Source organism: Sturnira hondurensis, unplaced genomic scaffold, assembly GCF_014824575.4.
Source record: "Sturnira hondurensis isolate 20B ecotype Veracruz unplaced genomic scaffold, ASM1482457v3 Scaffold0000465, whole genome shotgun sequence".
Classification (NCBI taxonomy): domain Eukaryota; kingdom Metazoa; phylum Chordata; class Mammalia; order Chiroptera; family Phyllostomidae; genus Sturnira; species Sturnira hondurensis.
In genome coordinates, this window is record NW_028073096.1 from 1,489,708 (window position 1) to 1,508,287 (window position 18,580).

Below are 18,580 nucleotides of genomic sequence, written 5' to 3' on the forward strand. Positions count from 1 at the left end.
GATCAGCTCCAGAAATATTCATTTAATCAGCTCCCTATTAACTCTCCATGTGTTTATAAGTTGCTAACTGGGAAAAGGTCTGTGATCACTGAATGCACTGGCTTGAACTAACTCAAATAATCATAGTTTTGTGGCTAAGGAGCTGACAATAATACCAAAAATCCTGGTTCTTTCCCATTTCCCATTGTTCCAACAATAACCCTTTCCAGTAAGGTAATTTTTTTTTATCCTAAAAAGTGTTTATTGTAGAAACTTTCTTTGGAAAATGGATCTTCAATGTTTCAGAAACTGAGCGTTTGTTTTCATTAATAATTCAAATTGACTTAGCATAGTACTCTCCAGGTCCATCCATACTATCCAAAAGGTAGCAGTTCCTTCTTTTTTCTGCTGCATAGTATTCCATTGAGTAAAAGTATGTTTTCTGATCCACTCATTTACTGATGGGCACTTAGGCTGTTTCCAGTAGTTGGCTGTTGTAAATAGCACTGATATGAACATAGGGGTACATAAGTTCTTTTGAATTGGTGATTCAGGATTCTTAAAGTATATTGCCAGCAGTGAAATCATTGGGTCAAAAGGCAATTCCATTTTTAGTTTTGGGGAAATCCCATACTGTTTTTTACAGTGACTGCACCAGTATGCATTCCTACCAACCATGCACTAGGGTTCCCTTTTCTCCACAATCTTGCCAGCACTTGTTATTTGTAGATTGATCAATGTTGGATACTCTGACAGTTTTAAGGTGATATCTCACTGTGATTTTAATTTGCATGTCTCTGATGGCTAGTGATATTGAACACCTTTTCATATGTCTATGGACCATCTGTATGTCTTCTTTTGTGAAGTGTCTATTCTGCTGAGTGAAATAAGCCAGTCAGTAAAAGACAAATACCATATGATCTCACCTATAACAGGAATCTAATGAACAAAAGAAGCTAATACACAAAATACACTAAGAAACAAAAGAGAACCAGAGACATGGAAACAGAGAAGACTGACAGTGACCAGAAGAGAGAGGAGAGGGGGATAATGGTGGAAAGTAAGGGAAGGGACAAGTTAAAGAACTTGTTTGAATAACCCAAGGTCTTGGACAAGAGTGTGGAATTGACTATGGGAGCTGGGGAGTGGGATGGGCAGAGCAGGGCAAAGGGGAGAAAACTAGGACAACTGTAACAGACTAACAAAAAATATTTTAAAAAAGAATTCACACTTGTGCTTGCTTTGGCAGCACATATACTAAAATTGGAATGACACTGAGAAGATTAGCTTGGCCCCTGAGCAAGGATGACATGCAAATTCCTGAAGCGCTCCATATTTTTAATAGAACAGAGAGCCCAGAGATAAACCCAACTCTCTACAGTCAATTAATATTTGACAAAGAGGGCAATAACATAAAATGGAGTAAATATAGCCTTTTCAACAAACGGTGTTGGGAGAACTGGACACCTACATGCAAAAAAAAAAAAATGAAACTCAAGCACCAACTTACACCATACACCAAAATTAATTCAAGGTGGATAAAAGACTTAAATATAAGCCATGACAGCATTAAAGCCCTAGAGGAGAACATTGGCAGGAAAATCTCAGATATTTCACGCAGCAATATTTTTACTGATACATCCCCTAGAGCAAGGGACATAAAGAAAAGAATAAACAAATGGGATCTCATCAAAATTAAAAGCTTCTGCATGGCTAAGGAAAACAGTATCAAGATTAAAAGAGAAGCAACTGTTTGGGAAAACATATTTTCCAATGATTCTTCAGACAAAGGTTTAATTTCCAAAATATACAAAGAACTCATTTGACTCCACTCAAAGAAGATGAGCAACCCAATTAAAAAATGGGCAAAGGACTTGAACAGACATTTCTCCAAGGAGGACATACAGAGGATCCAGAGACACATGAAAAGATGCTCAATATCGCTAGCTATCAGAGAGATGCAAATTAAAACCACAATGAGATACCACTTAACACCAGTCAGAATGGCTATCATAAACAAAGAAACAAACAACAAGTGCTGGAGAGGTTGTGGGGAAAAGGGGACTCTAGTTCACTGTTGGTGGGATTGCAGACTGGTACAACCACTATGGAAAACAGTATGGAACTTTCTAAGAAAACTAAAAATGAACGTGCCTTTTGACCCAGCAATTCCACTCTTAGGAGTATATCCTAAGAATCATGAAACACCAATCCAAAAGAACCTATGCACCCCAATGTTCATAGCAGCACAATTCACGATAGCCAAGAGTTGGAAGCAACCTAGATGCCCATCAGTAAATGACTGGATCAAAAAGCTACGGTACATTTACGCAATGGAATTCTATGCTGCAGAATGGAAGAAGGAGCTCCTACCTTTTGCAACATCCTAGATGGAACTAGAGAACATTAGGTTGAGCGAAAGAAGCCAGGCGGTGAAAGACAAATACCATATGATATCACCGTTGACAGGAATCTAAACAACAAAACATAACAAGCAAGCAAAATATGACCAATGACACTGAAATATGGAGCAGGCTGACAGAGTCCAGAGAGGAGAGGGGAGAGAATCATAGGGGAAAAGGGGATGGACTCACATGAATAAGTATAAAGGACACATGGACAATAATTAAGGTGGGGGAGGAAATGGGAGGGAGGGAGGGAGCACTGGGGGAGGGGGGCAGGGCAGGGAATATAAAACATAAAACTGGCCCTGGCTGGTGTAGCTCAGTGGATTGAGCGCGCGCCTGCGAACCAGATGATCGCGGTTCGATTCCCAGTCAGGGCACATGCCTGGGTTGCAGGCCAGTTCCCGGCAGGGGCCAGTTCCCAGCAAGGGATGCAGGAGAAGCAACCATACATTGATGTTTCTCTTCCTCTCTCCTTCCCTTCTCCTCTAAAGATAAATAAATAAATATTTAAAAAAAAACAAAAAAAACAGAAAACTGTACTTGAATAAGAATTAAATAAAAAAAAATTCACACTTGCAAAATTAACGTTATTGATTATATCAAGAGACAGTCTTTAACTCTCAATGGAGTTACATTTAAACCCCTATTTCCTTGTAAACTTCCATCGTTTATTTTCCTTTCTCTAATTTTATTACTCTAAAGTTCACCTTCATGTAGTTGTATTTGGACCAAGGAAATTAATATTAAACTACTGGAAGTGAAAATTAAAGCACCTCAGATTTAAGCATTTTTTAGTGGTGTCCCTGAACTAGTTCCCTGGCTGTTAATTATATACCTTAGCAAAAACCAAACTTTCTTTCAAACATTTATACATAATTCAGTGGATGGGGTATGCCAAACAAGAATGATAATGTCCTTATTTAGTACAACCTCTTAAATTTCTCCAGACCCTATGATATTTTGAAATATTATTTATTGCAATGATAAAATATTCAGTGCAGAAAGCACTATTTTGTACCAATGCAGAAAGTGTGGTATCATTTGCAGTATTGCTCACATTCGAATAATACAAAGAGGGTCTACCCCAAAATCTCTCTCTCCTTTTTCACCAAAGTCTGGTTTTCCTACTAAGTCTACCACTAAAAATTTTGTGTCTGTGACATTGTTTTGATTTTTAGGCAAACTACAATAAACTCAAAATTTGCAACTTTTATAGTTTACTGATATTAAAATGCCAATGAGTATTCCTTCATTTGAGAATGAAGACAGAAGGTGGATTTTCAAAGACAACAGGTTATAATTATTTCTCTTTCTATGAAAATTCTTTGTTTTGAAGTACAATAAAAGGCTTCTAGGCATAAATGTACAATTCATGCCAAGAAGGAAATATAGGTGGACATGGAAATAGCATCAACAAATCTTGTATTTTGTATACATTTTCTATTTGCTTGGTCTTCTGCTAGATTTTTAAGACATTATTCTTTATCGAGGAGAATATAAATTCACATAACTCTACAAAGAATGAAATAAAGTGGTGAAAACTGTCAGAGAGGCCCAAAGAGATATGATTTATATCTGGGAGGATATGCAGAAAAAGTTTTTCTGAGGTCTGTAGGTGAAAAAGCCAGTAACTCAGAAGAAAAAGGCATGGAAAATGAGACACGAATTCATACTAATCTTAAGAATATAGTGAGAAAATGTAAGGGATCAGTCACCAGTGAATGCTCAAGGCAGATCCAGGGGAAAATAATAGGCTTCCCTGATAAGGTGGAAAACAAAGTTATGGTAGTGTCTTGAATGTAAGATGGCATGGGCATTTGATGGATAGAAGTTATGAAAAGCACATAATTCCTATAGCCAGTTAGGGGTCAAAGGAAGTGTTCAACATAGGAAATGGCCCCTGGAACAAGAAAGGCAATTCTCTCTCTCTGAAAGTGAAACCAGAAATGTCAAATATCCAGTGCTGGTATTCATCTGATGAAGTCTTCATGGGAGAAGTGCTATCTCAAAAGGAAGAAAAAATGTAAAAATCATAGAATTCAGATTATCTAAAGATGGATTTTGAGTGATACCTATGGAAAGCAAAACTTCATTGATGTTGAAACCCCATAGAAGAAACAACATATGAGCAAAAGAAATGTTATTTCACGTGAGAGAAAAGAAGCATTCTGAGATCTTGGCCAATTTTGTAACACTTGTGACAATAAGATGCTGAACCTTTATTCTTCAGCACAACATAGTTCTAAAGAGCAAGGAACATTTAATTTAAGTGTCCTGGCCAAGAGGAAGTATGCTTAAGGTTATCTAACTCCCTAGCTTGGACTTCATCTCCAGTTAACATCTTTAATTTAATTTTACCTTCTTGGGAGAGGATCCTTGGACTAAGGATGAAAGTACCAATTTGGAAAGTTTTCCATCACAAAATAATGTATTTGCATTACAGTGTCTTCATTAGTTTCTTGTAAATAGTGTTAGTGTAAATATGTTAACACTACATGTTGCTGAAAACTTGGGCACTAAAAATTCAAACTGAAGTTTTCACTAAGGTAGTTTTTTCTCCAAAAAACCTTGTCTGAGTCACCAGTTCTCTTTAGTCTCTTCCATCTTTGTGATATTTTTCTTTAACTTTAGCAGATTTAGCACAGCAAAACCTAGTAATATATGCTTGTATAGTGAGTAAAATAATCCTCCGCCGCACAAAACATTCACCTTCTAAGCTCCAGAATCTATAAAAATATTAGGTTACATGGCAGAGAAAATTAAAACTGTAGATACACATAAAGACTAAAAAAAAAAAAATCAGTGAATCCAAGAGTTGGTTCTTTGAAAAGATAAACAAAACTGACAGACCTTTAATTAAACTCATCAAGAAAAAAAGAGAGAGAGGAGCCAAACAAATAAAATCAGAAATGAAAGAGAACAACAGATAACACAGAAATACAAAATGCTGTAAGAAATTACTATGAACAACTCTGTGCCAAGAATCTGGGCAACCTAGGCAAAATGGACAAATTTTTGGAAATATACAATCTCCCAAAACTGAATCAAGAAGGGGAATGCCTGAACAGACCAATAACTACTAGCAAAATTGAAGCAGTAATCAAAAAACTCCCAGCACACAAAAGCCCTGGACCAGATGGCTTCATCATGAATTTTAACAAACATTCAAAGAACTAACACCTCAAACATTCAAAAAAAAATTTAAGAACAGGAAAGTTTTTCCCAAACATTTTTATGAAGCCAATATTTTCCTAATTCTAAAACCAGGTAAAGATACAACATAGATGCTAAAACTACAGGCCAATTTATCGCTGATGAACATAGATGCTAAAATCGTCAACAAAATACTGGCAATCAGGACCCAGCAATACATTAAAAAGATCATACACAGTCATCAAGTGGGATTCATCCCAGGGATGCAAGGATGGTATAACATTCACAAATCAATAAATGTAATACACCATATAAACTAAATGAGAGACAGAAACCACATGATCATATCAATAAATGCTGAAAAGCATTTGATAAAATCCAGCACCCTTCGGGATGCAAACACTCAGCAAAGTGGGCATAGAGGGAGCATACACCAACATAATAAAGGCCATATATGAGAGACCTACAGCCAACATCATACTCAATGGGCAAAAACTAAAATTGTTTCTCTTAAGATCAGAAACAAAAGAAAGGTGACTGCTTTCACCTTTCTTATTCAACAAAGTACTGGAGATTCTAGCCACGATAATTAGACAAGAAAAAGAAATAAAAGGCATCTAAATTGGAAAGGAGAAATAAAATTGACATTATTCACAGACTCCATGATGGTGTACATAGAAAACCATAATCTACCAGGAAAACTACTTAACTTAATAAGTGAATTTGGCAAAGTTGAAGGATACAAAGTTAATATTTAGAAATTGATGCCGTTTTTACACCAACAATGAAATATCAAAAACAAAAATCATATATATATATATATATATATATCCCAAGAATTGTGTATATATATATCCTAAGAATCATATATATATATATATATATATATATATATATATATACACTAAGAATCCTGAAACACCAGTTCAAAAGAACTTATGTACCCATATATTCATAGGAGCAGTATTTACAATAGCCAAGGATTAGAAACAGCCTAAGTGCCCATCAGTAGAAAATGATCAAACAACTGTGGTATATTTACACAATGCAATATTATGAAGCAGAAAAAAAGAAGGAATTTCTACCTTTTGCAACAGCATGGATGGAACTGGAGACTATTATGCTAAGCGAAATAAGCCAGTCAGTGAATGGCAAATGCCATATAACCTCACTTATAACTGAAATCTAATGAACAAAATAAACTAATGAGCAAAATAGAACCAGAGACATAGAAACATGGAATAGACTAATAGCTGTAGGAGGGGAGAAGGGAAGTGGAGGAATGGTGGAAGGAAGAGGAAAGGACTAGTCAAAAAACATGTATAAGTGACTCATGGACATGAATAACAGAGAGGGGATCAACTGTGAGAGAGATAGGTAGGCTGGGCAGAGTGGTGCAAAAGTGAAAAAACTGTAATAGAATAAACAATAAAAAAAAGTCAAAGAAACAGCACATAGATTTAAGGTTGCTAATCAGATTCACTTAGTTAGGAACATCATTCTGGATTATCCAGGTAGCCCAAGGTAATCACAAGGGTCTTTTATTGTTATTATTATTTTTATTGTTATTCAAGTACAATTGTCTCCATTTTTACAGCAACCCCCCCCACACACACACACACACACACCAGCCATCTCCACTTCCCATCCTCGATGCTACCCCCCTTCGGCTTTGTATATGTGTCCTTTATACATGTTCCTGACAACATTTTCCCATTGACTCAGATTAGGTCTTTAAAAATGAAATAAGGAGGTAGAAGAAGAGAGTCAGAGTAAAACATGATGAGGAGAGTAAGGTCGGAAAAATGTTATCTTGTTAACTTTGAAGATGGAGGAAGAGGCCATGAGCCAAGAAATGGGAGGGTCCTCTAGAGGCTGGAAAAATCAAGGAAACAGATTTTCCCCAAGAGCCTGAAGAAGGAATGCAGTCCTGTCCCTCCCTTAGTTTGTGCCCAGTAAGACCCAAGTTAGACTTTTAGCTTACTGAGGATAATAAAGTTGTCTTGTCTTAAATTACTCTTAATGGTGATCTGTTAGAAAAGCAATAGGAAACTAACATATCATGCATGCAAGTAGAGCTGTAGTATAATTCAGCTGGATTAGACTTAAAGAAATGGGATTCTGTGACCTACAAACTGAAGAAAATGCTCTCTCTAATAATTTGTACCATTTCATAGCAATATGACTAAAGTATTTAACCACTCCAAGCCTCAACTTAATCATCTTTAAGTAAAAAAAAAAAATACCTACATACAGATTATAGTGAAAATTTAAAAAGATAAAATCTGCCTCATCCAATAAAAATGTCTGTGAAGCATGCACACATGGTAAAGTGCTTAATAAAGGAATGCTATGCAATGATTTGAACAGAGCAACTAACACTCCTGTGAAATGCTGGGGCTACTATGATGAACATGTTGGACACAGAAAATAACAATAATAACTTAATATTCCTTGGTAAAACTTTGATGAGAGTGTAGGAAGTTCTGTTACCACATTAGGGACACTTCGCCCAATTTATTCATCAGAGCACACAATTTATAGGAAGTCAACTGCAAACAGAGGCCAAATATGGAAGAAAACAGAAACTCTTCTTGTGGAGCAGGGATGGAGAGAAGCAGGGCTCCTCCACTCAGGTGGAGCTGGGTTTTCAAAAACAAGACATCTGGTGGAAATGTCTCCACAGTTTTAACAGGAAAACCTGGATAGGTCAACAAAACTTTTCTATACATGTAAATAAATTTCAGTATAAATCAGAATTAAAAAGAACTTTGAGCAAAACTGCAAACCAAAACTATAAAAATAGGATCATATAAAAGATAATTTACATTAAATATAAAATTATGACTCATATAAATATAAAAATAAACATTTAATGGTATTTTTCCATTATCATTTAGATCCCTTATATCTCCCTCCCCTCACAATCACCACACTGTTGTCCCTGTCCATGAGTCCTTTTTCCTTTTTGCTCAATCGCTCCACCCCCTAACACTTCCCTTAGCTGTCATTTTGCTCTATATGAGGCTGTCTATATTTTGCTTGTGAGTCCAATTTGTTCATTAGATTCCAGATATGAATGAAATCATATGGTATTTGTCTTTCTCTGACTGGCTTATTTCACTTAGCATAATGTTCTCCAGATCCATCCATACTGTCACAAAAGGTAAAATGTTCTTCTTTTTTACATCTGAGTAGTATTCCATTGTGTGAAAAAAAACCTAATTAAAAAATGAGCAAAGGACATGAATAGACACTTCCCCAAAGAGGACATACAAATGGACAATACACATATGAAAAGATGCTCAGCATCACTAATTATCAGAGAAATGCAAATTAAAACCACAATGAGATATCATCTCACACCTGTCAGAATGGCTATGATCAATCATTTGACAAACAGGTTCTGGCAAGGATGTGGAGAAAGGTGAACCCTTTTGCACTCTTGGTGGAAATGCAAATTGGTGCAGCCACTGTGAAAAGCAGAATGGAGTTACCTCAAAAAATTAAAAATAGAACTGCCTTTTGACCCAGCAATTCCACTTTTGTGAATATATCTGAAGGAACCCAAAACATTAATTCAAAATAACATAAACACCACTATGTTCATTGTAGCTGCAGCATTATTTACAATCACCAAGATATGGAAGCAGCCTAAGTGTCCATCAGTAGATGAGTAGATAAAACAACTATGGGACATTTACACAATGGAATGAACACATGTTTAAGATTTTACTTAACTCATGGATGAAAAAAGTAGTGAGGTGTTTACTACCAATTCAAAGGAGAAAACAAAAAGAAACAAAAACAGATCTATATAGAGGTCAGGAATATTGAAATAAATGTGTAATGGAGGAAAAAATGGCCCCTTCCACAGTCAAGAGAATGGAAGTCAATTGAAACAAACCTCCACTAGTCAGAATTGGTGGGTTTTTGCCTTGCTATCACTTAACTACACTTCACAGAGGTGTAAAATAGCACCCAAGGAACAGAATCATGAGCTATAGACAATCACAGCTTTCCACCGAAACTTAAATTTTTCCTGAGAGTGTTTCAACTGGCATTTGTTTTTTGTTACTTACCAAAAGTGTACCTGTAGATGACACAGAATGTTTAAAAAAGAAACCAGTCTCTAATCCACCACTTTACACTGAGGGTAGTAAATAAAAGGAGATAATAAGAGTGATAATAGAGTACGTTGCTGGTGCAACTTGCTCTCATAGCACTTTTCTGAACATCTGTCTATTAACATTTTATCACAGCGCCTCCCTCTACAAAGTTCCTTGTTTCTCAGCTTGCTGCCACTTTCCCAACCCTGAATCATTCTATGGACCTTGAGTTCTGAACCTTGGATCCCAGTTCTGGCACCATCTAACATACTGAGCCTGGGTCCAGAATATTTCCCAGTAATAAGGTGATATGTGAAAAAGTTAATTCTCCAGTTATTTATCTATAACCCAATACCAAGTTCTCACTGCATTTCCATGGTCAATGCCCAAGCCTCCGCATCTTAGGTTATAGATGTTAACAGGATTAGAGCTAGAAAAAAATTGATCATATTATAATAGACATTGACAAGATCTGCTAAAAGACTGGAGTTACTGCAAGGCCTGCAGCGGTATATATAGGCCATATATATATATAATTCATAATGAATTATATTCATAATTCATTATGAAACAGAAAGCAAAAAGCATGTGGAAGAGATGAAATAAAATAGTAACTTCCACATGAAGCTTATAAGAGAAAGTACATTTTACAACTCCAGAGACTTCCCTGAATGTCAGATAAGAACAAACAATCTGCCAATATGTTGCCTCAAAATCAGAGGATAAAAAATGTTAAGTCTAGGCTGAGAGGCAAATTTTGCCTGTAGATGCCAAAAGCAATTGTAACATAATATGGGATCAACACTGAGAAGCTCCCAGAAGTGATTTTACATATGCACAGTGGTCATTTTCAATCATGTAAATGGAATGACAGGGAAAAATGGCTGCAAGAAATAAAAATATTAAGTATCTAAACCAAGAAATTCTAGTATTCTCAAATGTTGATTATTACATATGATTTAAAGGGAAAAATAGCAGTTTTCTTATGATAAAACTGTTTCCCAGCTGAAGGCAAATAAAATAAAGACAAAAATAATATATTTTATGAAACCTTTAACAAAGGTGTAACTACTTATATTCCAGGTTAGGATATAAATGCCATATTTGTTAAAGGAAAATCCATTATGGCATTTGGGGATAATGCATTTTGCTAAAACAGATAAGAATTTTTTTACAAGTCACTGGAATTACTCTACCCTAGTCCAGAAATTTTGCAAATATCACCAGTGACATATTATATGCTGACATCTCATTAAGTCAAAAAGAAGAGAGGGAACAAATACCACTTATCATCACTGTGTGCCAAGCACTAAGCTAAGTGTTCTGTCTTATCAAACTGAGTCAACTATACTTCCAAACATAATCCTAGATATAAGCAGAGGAAGATTTTTTAAAAAGAAAGAAAGGAACTCAGAACTTAGCTTAAATAGTTATATTTGTACCAAACAATTAAGCCATAGAGTTTGGATGCAAATCTGATTCTGTCACCTGGAAAGGAATTCATGGTACCTTATGTGAAGGGTGGACCGCAGTCTGGATTATCTTATTATAATTCTCAAAGTAACATTCCTCTGTGATTAAAACAAAATTATGGACTTCCACCCAAGATGGAGGGGTATGTAGAGGTAGATACACAAGGCCTCCTCACACAAACAAAGAAGGACAACAACAAATTTAAAAGCAAAAAATAACCAGAATGCCAGAATATTGAGCTGTTCGGAATTCTGACAACGAAGTAGTTAAAGAGGAAACATCATTCCAACTAGTAGGAGAGGCGGACATGGACAGTAGGGTAGACAAGATGTGTGGCAAAGCAGTGGCTGGAGGACTGGCTGGGCAAGGCAGCAGCTGGCAGACCTGAGGTTCCACATTTGAGTGCAGATAAAGCAGGAGGAACAAATGGGGAGTGAAACAGAGCAGCAACCCAGGGTCCTGGCACAGGAAACTAAAAACTCAAAACTCCTGAGTATAAAAACCTGTGAAGGTTAGGGTGAAGGAAGAAACTCCCAGATTCAAAGGAGAGTTCATCAGAAAGACACACAGGGTCCTAGAATGTACACAAACCCACTCACCTGGGAATCAGACTCAAAAAGGCCCAATTTGCTTGTCAGTACCAGGGGAAATGACTGAAAGCCTGCCAGGAGCTGAGCCAGCCAAATTGTTTTCTCTCTGATCCCTCCCCCACACTCAGTGCCACAGCTGCAGCAATGTGGGTTGCCCCACCCACATTGGTGGATGAATACATATGGTGAATACATAAGGTTCTGCCCCTTACAATGTAACAGGTGCACCAAGACAAAGAAATGTGGCCCAAATGAAAGAATGGATCAAAACTCCAAAAATAGAACTAAGTGATAAAGAGATAGCCAACCTATCAGATGCAGTGTTCAAAACACTGGAATTCAGATGCTCACAGAAATGGTTGAGTATCATTGCAAAATAAAGGAAAAAGTGAAGGCTATAAAAAGTGAAATGAAGGAAAATATATAGGGAACCAACAGTAAAGGGAAGGAAACTGACTCAAATCAACGACTTGGAAAAGAAGGAAGAAAGAAACATTTAACCAGAACAGAATGAAGAAACAAGAATGCAAAAAAAAAAAAAAAAAAAAAAAAAAAAAAAAAAAAAAAAAAAAAAAAAAAAAAAAAAAACAAGGAGAGGCTTAGGAACTTCCAGAACATCTTTAAAAGTTCCAACATTCAAATCATAGGGGTTCCAGAAGGACAAAAGGAAAAGCAAGAAATTGAAAACTTATTTGAAAAAACAATGAAGGAGAACTTCCCCAATTTGGCAAAGGAAATAGACTTCCAGGAAGTCCAGGAAGCTCAGAGAGTCCCAAATAAGTTGGACCCAAGCAAGCACATACCAAGGCACATCATAATTATATTGTCCAAGATTAAAAATAAGGAGAGAATCTTAAAAACAGCAAGAAAAAAGGAGACAGTTACCTACAAAATAGTTCCCATAAGACTGTTGGTTGACACCAACAATCAACCACTTCTCAAAAGACACCACTTCTCAAAAGAAACCTTACAGGCAAGAAGGGGCTGGAAGGAAGTATTTGAAGTCATCAAAGGCAAGGACCTGCATCCAAGATGACTCTATATAGCAAAGCTATCATATAGAATGGAAGGGTAGATTAAGTGCTTCCCAGATAACATCAAGTTAAAGGAGTTCACCAAGCACTCATTATATGACATGTTAAAGGGACTTTTCTAAAAAATAGAAGATGATAAAAAATATGAACAGTAAAATGATAACAAATTCACAGCTATCAAAAACTGAACCTAAAAAGAAAACACAAAAACAAGCTAAGCAAACAATTAGAATAGGAACAGAATCACAGAAATGGAGATCACATGGAGGGTTATCAGTGGGGAAAGGGATGAGGGAGAATGGGGGAAAAGGTACAGGGAATAAGAAGTATAAATGGTAGGTACAAAATAGACACTGGGGGGTTAAGAATAGTACAGGAAACAGAGAAGCCAAAGAACTTGTATGTATGATCCATGGACATGAACTAAGGTCAGGGGGCAGAATACTGGTGGGAGGGAGAGTGCAGGGCAGAGAGGAATACACGGGAGAAAAAATGGGACAACTGTAATAGCATAATCAATAAAATATACTTAAAAATTATATTCTACAACATCTCTGACCAGGTTCAGTCAAAAATATTTTTCAGCCCCTCCTGTATGCTAGACATTGTTCTAAGCTCTGAGGGCACGTTAACACACTTTAAAAAAAAAGAAGGAGGAGGAGGAAGTTCTGTTCTTGCAGCTTTAGATTATAGAAGGCTTAGACTTGCTGACACACTTTGAGGGAGATAAAACATTTCACTTATTTTTTTATTGTCATTCCATTACAGTTTTCCCCATTTCCCTCTTGCCCTATTGCTCTCCATTGATCCCTCCAATCACCACTCCCAAAGACTATCCCCACCCCATTGTCCTTGTCCATGGGTTCTTTCTTTTTGTTCTTTGACTTGACCTTTCCCCTACTTTTCCTCATTACCCCTCTCCCCCATCACCTCTGGTCACTGTCAGTTTATTCTTTATTCCCAAGTCTCTAGTTCTATTTTGCTCACTTGTTTGTTTTGGTCATTCCACTTATAGGTGAGATCATACAGTATTTGTCTTTCACCACCTGGCTTATTTCACTCAGCATAATGCTTTCTAAGTTCCTTACATGCTGTCTTAGGGTAGGAACTCCTTCTTTCTTTCTGCTGCATAGTATTCCATTGCGTAAATGTCCCAAAGTTTTTTGATCCATTCATTTACTGATGGGCAATTAGGTTGCTTCCAGCACTTGGCTATTGTAAATTGTGCTGCTATAAACATTGGGGTGCATACATTCTTTTTTAAAGTGTTTCAGAATTCTTAGGGTATAACCCCAGCAGTGAAATTTCTCAATCAAAAGGTAGTTCTATTTTTAGTGCTTTGAGAAAATTCCATACTATTTTCCACAGTAGCTGCACCATTCTGCATTCCCACCAACAGTGTACTAGGGTTACTGTTCTTCACAACCTTAACAGCACTTGTTAATGATGGCCATTCTGGTCTTTGTGAAGTGGTATCTCATTGTTATTTTAATTTGCATCTTACTGATGGCTAGTGATGTTGAGCATCCTTTCATATGCCTATGGACACTCTGTATGTCCTCCTTGGAGAAGTGTTTCTTCAGGTCTTTTGCCCATTTTTTAAATTTGATTGTTTGTCTTCCTGGTGTGGAGTTGTGTGAGTTCTTTGTATATTTCAGAGATCAAACTCTGTCTGAGGAGTCAGTGGCAAATATGTTTTCCCATATAGTTGATTCCTTTTCTATTTTGCTGATGTTTTCTTTAGCTGTGCAGATTTTTAGTTTGATGTAGTCCCATTTGTTTCTTCTTTCCTTTATGTCCCTTGCTCTAGGGGACATATTGTTGAAAATATTGCTGCATGGGATATCTGAAATTTTCTTTCCTATGTTCTCCTCTAGGATTTTGATGGTGTTACCATTTATATTTAAAGCCTTTAACCATCTTGAGTTTATTTTGCCATATGATGTAAGTTGGTGGTCTAGTTCCATTTTTTTGCATGTACCTATCCAGATCTTCCTGTACCATTTATTGAGGAAGCTATTTTTACTACATTTTATGTTTCTGCCCCCTTTGTCAAATATTAACTGACCATAGAGACTTGAGTTTATTTCTGAGTTCTCTATTCTGTTCCATTGATCTATATGTATGTTCTTATGCCAGTACAAGACTGTTTTGAATACAGTGGCCTTAGAATATAGTTTGATATCAGATATTGTGATCCCTCCTACTTTGTTCTTCTTTCTCAAAAATTTTTATGGTATTCAGCATCGTTTATGGTTCCATACAAATTTTTGAAACATTTGTTCTATATCTGTAAAATATGTTATTGGTATTTTAATAAGGATTTCATTGAAACTATAAATTGCATTGAGTAGTATGGACATTTTAATTAAATTAATTGTTCCTATCCATGAACACAGTATATGCTTCCATTTACTTGTATCTTCCTTAATTTATTTTTAAGTATTCTGTAGGTTTCTGAGTACAGGTCTTTTACTTCCTTCATTAAGTTTATTCCTAGGTAGTTTATTTTTCTTATTGCTATAGGAACTGGGATTTTTTCCTAATTTCTGGGATTTTTCCATTGTTGGTGTACAAAGTGTCTTTGATTTCTGAATATTGACTTTGTATCCTGCCATTTTGCCCTATTCACTAATTAGGTCAAATAGTTTTTTGTTGGAGTATATAACATTTTCTTTGTACACTATTATGTCATCTGAAAACAATCCCCCACCTTGGGATTACAGGCTCAGCAGAGCAGAGTTTCCTGATGTATACATTTCCTCAAGGGAAAGAAGAAAAAGGCCCTTCACCAGATGCTACGTGTACACAGCTCCTTGTGCCCTGATGCTAAATCCAGCAGAGCAGTGAAAATAGAAACAGGTACAACAAGATGCTATCTTCTCTCCTGTAAAGCTGTTTAACACTATTTCATGCCCTTCAAGTTTGGGCATAATATGGCACCAGGTTTTATAATATAGTTTACTTCAAATCTCATATATTGCTCTTCCCTCATTTTTTTACAGTTCCTAAAGCTTTCAAAGGAAAGAGAGTTAGTAATAGTACAGTTAAGTTAGCAATAGTATAGTTAAATCTCCAAATATAGTAGGAAGTCATATCATGTAGAAACATTATTGTCCCAGTAAAACAATTTCTTACCTGAGTTCACTGTGCTTGTGTGATGGAGTCCAGTGTGTAAGATGCCACAATATAATGTAACATGTAAGTGTGGGGTTCCAGAGATCTTCAGTGTGTGTTCCAGTTCCCACTCTGCTGTTTACTATCCCATAGGCAAATCAACTTCCTTGAGTCCAGTTTCTTAAGCTGTAAAATGAGGCAATACTGCCTTCTCCATAGGGTAGGAGAGGGAACTAAAGAAGCTTAAGTAGAGACAACACTTGGTTTAGTACAAAACACTTGTGAGCTTTAATACATACTATTATGAAAAGAATGAGAAAATGGTTTACTGCCACTATTCAATTCAGTTGTCTTAAAGGGATCAATATCTATGCAATATTATTAATGCTTAATACTTATGTTACACAGTAATAATAGTAAAAATACATAATATACATGCACACATATATCTACAGACACATGTGGAAGGAAAAAATTATGTATGTATTTTAAATACCTAACTTCTAATGTTCACAATAATCATGGTTGGCCTATATTATTGCAGCATTTTACATAAGAAAAGACCAAGGACCAGAGTGGCTGATTACAATAACTTAGGTCACACAGCCCTTAACTGTTTAAATATAAATTTCCATCCTCATATTTTTATTTTGACATCTAGGTGCCTCCAGCTACACCATGTTTTCCTCATATATTAAGAGTTAATAAAATTTATTTTTGCAGTAATCTCTCCACTTACATTTGCAAATGTTTTCCAGTGTATTCTAACACATTCTAATGACTCCATAAAAAAGCATGAAACCACTCTGTGAAAATTATATTCTTCAGCAGCCCTTTATTGGCTGAGAATTCCCAAGTCCTCACTCCATTTTGGGCATATATAATGCATCTCTGAGACTGACACAAGTACAGGATAAGAAGTGTTTTCTACCTTCTCTAAGCAATTTAGTGTTACAGCCTGTATATCACTCACCTGTGTTTATCTGGGGCCAGTATATGGATGAATAAGTGAAAGAATCAATAAATGCATTGGATGTGACTAGGAATTACTGATCAGTTGTTAACTCTGGATTCTTACGTTTCTCCATTTTCCAACCGCTTGCTACTCTTAGTCATTCCTAAAGTCAATTAACAGAATTTACTATTTAAAGTATTAAAAAAGCATGATGCATGTATGCACTTTCAAAAACATCGCTGTTTCAATAGCTCTAATACAATGTAAATACTCATAAACTCATATTCTGTACATCAAATTGTAATTCAAGAAAGTTCTGTACATTGAGAGCCCTATGATTTGCTTTAGGAACCACCATAACAACAGTGTTACTTCAGATGTGGTAATTTGCAAAGCAACCTACACTTTCCATGGTTTGTATGTCTGGGACTCACCTTGATTATATCAAGAAGGATGAAAAAATAACAAACCATGCCCAAAAGGACATGAGGTGTCCTCATACCTCCTTAACACATGTGAGTACTAGTCATGCACACAAAGTCTCAAAGATCTTTTGGACTTTGTTATTTTACCCATTCTGCTTATAATCAGTTTCAGTTTTTAATTTGATTTTGAAGTTGTAGTTAATCAAAAGATATTTTACTTTTAATACCACGTTTTCATTTCCTTCCAACTAACACTGCAATAACTAGTTTCAGCAACTTATTCCTCATTAAATTCCCATTAGAAACACCTTCTCCTCTGTATGTTTTGGATGATAGCTTGTATTTCTGATCCCTTTTGCCTTTTCATAGTACTTAACATTTTTCACTGATAATCATACTTTGGTTCTTTTCATGTGAAAGTTGAATTTTTATTTTTCTTGTTTTGTTTTTATTGTCAACATTCCAGATTGAGTTTTATGCAAATGTCTCTTGGAAAATATATAAATATTACATCAAAATTTAAAAGTAGAAAAATTATATTTCAATAAAATAAAATAGTACTAAAACATATATTTCAATTCACTTTTACTAGGAATGGTAGGGGGAAAAGATATACTTTTCCAAAGAAGTTGTCATAATCTATATAGTTTAAAATACTAATAATTAATTTAGCCCAATAGTTAATGTAATAGAATATATTTGATGATTGTTAGTAAAATATCTAAAGAGTAAATAAAGAATTTTAAGAGAACATTTGATGTTTAAAATAATGAACACACTCTTCTCCTTGGTAGTCAATATTCAGAAAAAGAAGTTCATTTGATTTTATTGACAATATGGTGATGCTTGGCAAGTTGCGTATTTTTTTTTCCTTTCTAAATTTTTAGAAATTGAGTAGTGAAGACCCGCCAGATTGCCAGCACTGGAAATCTAAGTTACTTCACAGAATTAGCTCTCCTTATCACTGTGTTTCATAGTTCAGGGGTATAGATTTTGTGGATTTTTTCTTCCTTTAAATAGTTTTTTCCTATAGCAGCTATTAATCAGAGAAACTACTGGAATAGTGATTGACCCCGTTTCATCCCTGGTGAAAAAAATAATACTAACTTCCTAGTGTTATGGGAGAAAAATTTGAATGGAGAAAAGGGATAACTGAGGCAAGGAAAAAGAGGAATGGTTACAGATCATGCGGTCCTGGTTGTTAATATCATTCAATGGGGCTGTCTGCATGGTTTCCAACCCCATCTGCATAAGACACAGGATATACCCGAGCTTCACAGAAGATCCTGCTTATTCCCATAGGTAGAACTACAGAAACTTTGACTCTGATGGTTAAA

At 35.8% G+C, this 18,580-nt stretch overlaps 1 non-coding gene across 1 annotated transcript; it reads left to right on the forward strand.

Annotated features, from left to right (window-relative positions):
• Positions 1 to 1,212: 1,212 nt before the first annotated feature.
• Positions 1,213 to 1,319, forward strand: LOC118983866 (U6 spliceosomal RNA). The gene has a single exon (XR_005065811.1). It is a non-coding gene; the product is annotated as a U6 spliceosomal RNA (small nuclear RNA).
• The last annotated feature ends 17,261 nt before the right edge of the window (positions 1,320 to 18,580 follow it).